The following is a 7591-nucleotide window of genomic DNA, read 5'->3' as shown; positions in this document are numbered from 1 at the left end:
TCTCTCTCTCTCTCTCTCTCTCTCTCTCTTTCTTTCAACATTTATATCATGATATCAGTACGACGATGTTGTGCTGTCTTCGTTATTTGTTATTTATACTTTCAATAATATAATTTCGATTTAGAAAGCTAAATTATATATTTCTTTTTGCTGTCGTAGCGTCAAGACATGTAATCGTGATAGTCTATCAGCGATATCTTAGATTTGTAAATGTCGAGAAATAACGCGACAATAAACTTCTTGCGCGTTGATAATGCATATGAGGCAACGATATGCCGTCTTATTCTATTCGGTATCATTCGCTGGTTCAAAAGATGCTCTCCTCGCTCTAATTGATCAACAAAACGGCGTTTTGTCATTTCTCGATATTAGAACACGCGCAATTATCTCCATTTGTCTCAATTACGCATTATCGTGCAGTACAATAATAAAAGAATTATGCATATGGGCGTGTGGAATAATCCATTTCCAAAAAACTGTTCATCATAGGATACACTGTCAAACAAATAAATATATATTTCAATATTTCTTTCAAATAAATATATATTTCAATATTCTTTCAATATTTTATAATATTGAAATAAAATTATATTTGTTTATAATCATTTCAAAAATATGTGTATACATATATTAATATAAAATTTAATAGAGCAATTATAATTTATATTATAAAATCAACATGTTCAAAACATTTTTATTGAAACAATTCTGTATATATATAATTTTTAACCAATCTGTTTTGTCTTTCTTGTCCTAAATAAATTTTCAATGATTCCCAAGATCTAACTCATGAAAATGCAACATAAAGTTGTCCATGATTGAAAATGTTTTTTCTTAAATCGATTATAATTGTATCAAATGTTGATTCTTCGAGACGACCAATCACGTTCAGAATAACGCGACAACAATGCAATCGCGATTAGCGGCCAACTTAAGCATTTCATACCAATTTTATAAGAGGAGAGATTATAGGAGAGATATATCCAGTCAAATAAAATAAAAGTAGAGCTCGTTATACCACCACTTCTTATAAAAAAAAATTTTAGGCGATTGTCTGACTACAATCTCGTCCCGTAAGTTCTAGGGAAAATTTTGTGGTGGATGATGAAGTTTGACATACGTTGGCGTGCCATTGGAGTGTCCAGGAACAATTCTTGACAATGTCTTTTTTTACCGATTGACCGTTTGTATTTTATTAATTTTATGTACCACGTACTTATTATTTTTATCATTGAAAAGAGTCCAGTCGAGGATAGTAATGATTATAATGACAGTTATTTATATTTGCGTCTCGCGTCTTGTTTATTATTTATGAGAGTTTTAATTTTGATTGTTATTTACATTGAGTTAATTTGTTTTGATTTTATGGGAGCTACTTCGTTAAATTTAAAATAAAATTAGGTTAATGTGATTATATGTATTGTAGTTTTATCTGCATGCGCAATTTATTTAAATATAATTTCATGTTTACTTTTAAAATAAATTTATATGTATTAAACAACAATGATTTTAAAACAACTTCTTCATTCTTAGTGCAAACATAAATGGTTCATTCAATCGTAAATATAATCCAGTAGAACGTATAACTTATATATTGAATAATATATTCAATCAAATGAAATATAATTAGGTTTAATATAAGTATACTGTAGTATAGTGTAGTTTCATCTGCATGCAAAATTCATTCAAATAATTTCATGTCTACTTCTAAAAGAAACTGATACATTCCAAATAAGAATGTTTTCAAAACAATCACTTTTTTATTCTCAGGACGATCATCAATAGTTCATTCAATCGTTAATATAATCCCGCAAAATGTACAATTTATATATTGCATTATATGATTAATCAAATAAAATATAACTTGCATAAGATTTAAATAGAGATACGGTTGCATTTATTCTATTTTGAATTGATCTAATATAACATTTATTGTATATTACTCTAAAATTAGTATTAATTTCAAATAAGTTGATTCAAAGAGAATTTATAATAAAAGAATATTGCGTGACATTCCAATAATCACATATATTATTATTCTATGGTTTCAATGTAATTCAATTCTTAAGTTAGCAGCGTTCTTACATTCTGATATGTGTTTAGTATAATATTATATGTCACTAATTAAATTTTATACATTGTTCTTTTAATATACATGCATAAAATTAAAATCAATAGCAAATACCATTGAATGAACTAGGGTGTCCGGCGTTAATCGCATCACTGGTTGTATGCAAGTAGAGCAGGTAAAACTGAAGAGAAAAATCCTGTACTACTTTGCTATTTTCGCAATAATTTTTGAGAAATTAATTAAAAAAGATCGGCCAATGCGCGCGAATATTAGCGCGTAGCGAGAAAAGACGGCCCACGCGCCATCGCGATAACTACGCACGCAACGAAACGAAGGAGGAGCGAAAGGAGCGGATAGCAACGTTTACATACGAGCGTCGCGGAACATTGGATTCTCGTATCAAAGATAAGAAATATTGGATTATTGCATAATTTCGTGCACCTTGCGGTAGATAGCACGGCGCATTTTTTTAAAGTGGTATCCCCAATAGGTCTAATCCACTCTCATATTTTAATGGCTAAAATTGCTCAAAATGTTCTCCTTATTCTCTCAAGCAAAATTCGGCCCTTCTAATAATATCGCGCGTCGCGCGGTATGCCATTTCCGGCGTGATAATACCGAAAGCTGTGAGAATTGCTTCTCGTACCTCAGCTTCTGTGCTATCACGCTTATCCTCGATCAAAATTTTGATATAACTCCATATGAAATAATCAAGTACGTTGAAATCTAATGACTGCGCCAAATAATTGAGTCACTATGTCCTATCCATCTTTCGAGATAATGTACGTTTCAAAATTTGCGGATCTATCGAGAGAAACGTGCAGGAGCATCGTCATGCTGGAAAATCTTTTATGCGAAGAGAAACATCTTCGAGAAGAGCAACTCATTTTGTAGAAAATTTATGTATACCTTTTCATTTAAACGAGATGAAATATGAGAATTGATCTGAAAATTGCCAAAATAAAGTTATTAAAGCTGCGAAACAAAATTTTTTAACTTACTAACAATAAAAAAATCTATTTAAAATTTGATCCGTTATTATTCCTGCCCATGTTTATTGACCATTGATATTGATATGCGCCCTGACAATTAATGGCGTGTGGGTTTTCTTTTTATCATTTTAAGAAGTTACTGTTAAATACGCTGTTCGGTGTAAAAGTCGTTTTGTTTGTACATAATATGGGGGTAAAAATTATTCCGCCGATATTGAGCGAAATACTCCGCATATATTTCACCGTTAATATTTGCTACACATAACGCAAACATTAAATAAAGATAATAATATCTTCGCATAAGTAGATGCTCTGTTTATGATCTCCCGCTAAAAGTTGCTGCATTCGCTGATAATGATACAGGTGCAACACGTTATGGCGTAGAGTACGGTGCACCATATATTGCAAGAGACCGAGCATCCGAACCACACTGCGCACGCTTTCTTCTCGAACACTCTCATGATTCTCTCTTCATTGTCCATGCGATGCATACCAGCATTTTGCTGATTCAATAGAAGAGCTTCTGTTTCTCTGGTGCATCGGATACATTTCAAAATTATTCAGGATGTCACTCATGCCCGAAAAATCGCTCCGCATAAAGACAAGCCGCGGCACAAGAGTTTGAAAGAATACGTTCGTAAAAATTTAACAACGTTCATTTGTTATCGGTTTTCTTTTGACTTCGTTATTTGTAGCTCCGCAACAATAAGTGCCCCAGCATCCGCCGTGCATGTTTCGTGAAATATCTTTCAAGAAATTAAAATAATGGCAGAGTATACTGCTAATGAGTATACATGACATGATTAGACATGATTATTATGTTCGGATTAGCCGGTGAAAACGCTCGTCTATATGCAGATTTCCCGCGCGTGAGCGACATCCTGACAATAACGTCATTTTGAGATGTATTCGACGCGCGAGGGAAACGGGAACTCTTTTATTGGATCGGCGAAACCATGGTGTACTAGTGCATCGTGTGGACAATGAAGAAAGAATTTTGAGAGCGTTCGAGGAGAATTCCCGGAATAGCGTGCGCCGTGTGGCCCAGATGCTAGGTCTCTTGCGATACGTGGTGCACCGTACTCTACGGCAGAACGGATTGCACCCGTATCATTATCAGCGGGTGCAGCAACTTTTACCGGGAGATCGTGAACAACGCATCCACTTTTGTGAAGGTATTATTTTCTTTATTTAATGTTTGCGTTATTTGTAGCAAATATTAACGGTGGAATATATGCGGAGTATCTCGCTCAATATCGGCGAAATAATTTTTTCCCGGATTGCATATTATGGACGGACAAAGCGACTTTTACGCCAAACAGCGTATTTAATAGTCGCAACTATTTGATATGGCAAGAAGAAAACTCGCATGCCATTCGTCAGAGCGCATACCAATATCGCTGGTCCATAAAAGTATGAGCAGGAATAATAGCGGATCAAATTGTAATCAAAGTAAATTCCTTCATTATTAGTAAGTTAAAGAATTTTCTTATAAGCTGAGGTACGAGAAGCAATTCTCGCAGCTTTCGGTACTATCACGCCAGAAATGGCATACCGCGCGACGCGCGATATTATTAGGGGAGCCGAATTCTGCTTGAGAGAAGGATGGAGGACATTTTGAGCAGTTTTAGCCATTAAAATATGAGGGTGGATTAGACCTATTGGGAATACCACTTAAAAAAAATTGCGCCGTTGTATTGCTCTAATTGTGTGTTATATTGTGCACATGATTTAGTTACATAGAAATAATCTATGACATAATTTAATCAAAAATTTAAAAAACAGTATATTAAAAAAAGCAAGAAAAATTTATGCTTACCACGTCCGGTGCGAAAATGATAGCATAATAATATTTCTTATCTTCGATACGAGAATCCAATGTTTCGCGACGCTTGTATGTAAACGACGTTGCTATCCGCTCCTCTCGCTCCTCCTTCGTTTCGTCGCGCGCGTAGTTACCGCGATGCCGCGTGGGCCGTCCTTTTTCGCTAGGAGCTAATACTCGCGCGCATTGGCCGATTTCTTTAAATTTATTTCTTGAAAATTATTGCGAAAATAGCAAAGTGGTACAGGACTTTTTTCTTCAGTTTTACCTGCTCTACCTGCACACGAGCGGTGATGCGATTGACGCCGGACACCCTATGTTTGTGGCAGCACGTGACGTCGACATTTAATTGAAGCAACTTTATTTTTTTTCCGTGCACAGATGTTTAGAATATTTAGACCAAAAAAAGAGACCGATAAATATATCAACTTTATTTCATGTATGCTCTAATTGTGTTATATTGTGCACATGATTCAGTTACATAGAAATAATCTATGACATAATTTAATCAAAAATTAAAAAAACAGTATATTAAAAAAAGCAAGAAAAATTTATGCTTACCACGTCCAATTCTCAGATAATTTTTTTTATGAAACAGCAGCGACGATCTGAAGCAGAAAACTGGCCAATACGATGACTTCATAAAACTGGCCAATACGATGACAATCTATATTTTTGATCTATTTAAATATTCAAAATGTGTCCAATAAACTTTGACCACGTTTAACATATTAATTTAAATTGAATGAATAATCTATATTCAGGCCTGGCCCCGAGGGCGCCCACGGAGCACGCGAGGAGGAGAATATGCCCCTTCTTCGCGCGGCTGCCTCTTCCCGACCTTTCTTTCTGGCCTCTCGATCCACCAATCCAACAATCTCGTCGGTTCTCGTTCTCGCGTGTTCTCCGCTCTGCTTTATTCCATATATTCGTCAGTCCGATAAGCGATACTCTCACAGCGATACTTTCAAAGCGATACTGTTAAAGCGATATCCAATTTTCTCCATTGTTCTTCAGATTATTTTGTGTTATTCATTATTTTTCTATTATTCATATTTTTGCAATTTTACTATATTGCTATATACTAATTTGCAATAAAATTTGCAAAATATTTTACAATTTTTATTTGATTTTTATTTTCCCGTTTTTTCAAAATGTCGAAAAAACAAAAGATATCTCCATATTTAGCATAGGAAAATGATTATCTTTTTATTAAGAATGATGATTCATTACTGTGCCTTGTGTGTAAAACTAGATTACAAACTTTTAAAAAGTATAATGTACATAGACATTACGCCAAGTTCCATGAATTTGAATTTCAAAAATATGATCGAGAATTTCGTAAAAAAAGAAATAAGCGAATTGAAAAATGAAATGAAATCATTCGAGAATTTTCCAAAAAAACCAGTTTTTAATATTGAGAAAAAAAAAACAAATTATGCATGCTTCATACGATGTATCGCTTGAAATTGCTCAGGGCAAAAAAAAATTTTTCTGGTGGATTAATGATTAATGATAAAAAAATGCGCAATTAAGATGGCGAGCGATGTTGGAATCTCGCTCAATGGATGCAGTGCCGATTGCTACGGAGAGACGACATCCCCAGCACGTCTCCAGAGCGGTCCAATCATATTAAACGATTGAAAATTTGCCCCCGTAGCCGCTCAGCGATGAGTCTTGACTCATCACCAGTATGAATGGAAGCCTCCTCGAGTAGTCCATCCTAAACCACTACGCCTAAGCAGCCCCCTCTTCTGCTCCCAATTAATAATACGATCTTCCACCGTCACCACATGGTGGATCTAGTGGACAGATTACCAGCACTTACGCTGGCACAGATGTACACCGCAGAGTGAAGCGAGGGGGGGATTTAAGGCGGGAGGAGGCACGAACCAAGCATCCATCTCTTCCGTGGCAGCGGCACTGTCGTGTCTGTGTAGGGCGTTTACACACTTCCTCAGCCCGACAAATAATTGTTAGAAAACAACATTTGCGGGTCTGAAAAAATATGCGAGGTACAAGTGGCTGAATCGGGAATCGAACCCGAGTCTTTCGCTTTCCGGGCAACTGCTCTTACCACTGAGCTATTCAGACCTCGCACCTTACGCCACTCTAACACAGTACATACGACTCCAGAGCGATGTTGGAATCTCGCTCAATGGATGCAGTGCCGATTGTCACGGAGAGACGAAATCCCCAGCACGTCTCCAGAGCGGTCCAAATCATAACGATTGAAAATTGGCGCCCGTAGCCGCTCAGCGATGAGTCTTGACTCACCACCAGTATGAATGGAAGCCTCCTCGAGTAGTCCATCCTAAACCACTACGCCTAAGCAGCCCCCTCTTCTGCTCCCAATTAATAATACGATCTTCCACCGTCACCACGTGGTGGATCTAGTCCGAAAGATCAGCCCGAACAGCAGAGTTCGGAACTGCATTAGCCCTCTTCCCGGTACGGTGAAGGCGGTGGCGGGTCGGCTCTCATTCTTCTCTGCTGTAGGCGGCGGCCGCAATCGGTGAGCTGGGCACGCTTCGTAGCGGCGGTTGTTCTTCCTTTTGCCGGCGGAGGACCTTTTCGTGCTCGGTTGCCCGTGTGCTAAGCTCGGCTACGCTGGTGGCTTCTGCCGGCCGAATGTATAGCTGGTAGCTGGAGTGCAAGTTGTTATATAGCAGGCGGGCCTTCTCTCTTGGTGTGTAGCCCCCA

The 7591-nt window shown here is 37.0% G+C and overlaps 1 non-coding gene across 1 annotated transcript; it reads right to left on the bottom strand.

Annotated features, from left to right (window-relative positions):
- Positions 1-6910: 6910 nt before the first annotated feature.
- Trnas-gga lies at positions 6911-6982 on the bottom strand. Its single transcript has one exon. It is a non-coding gene; the product is annotated as a tRNA-Ser (tRNA).
- Between the last annotated feature and the right edge of the window lie 609 nt (positions 6983-7591).

This window comes from Formica exsecta, unplaced genomic scaffold (genome assembly GCF_003651465.1).
Source record: "Formica exsecta isolate Colony F162 unplaced genomic scaffold, ASM365146v1 scaffold3449, whole genome shotgun sequence".
Lineage (NCBI taxonomy): Eukaryota > Metazoa > Arthropoda > Insecta > Hymenoptera > Formicidae > Formica > Formica exsecta.
This window is presented reverse-complemented; position numbering and strand designations above follow the sequence as displayed.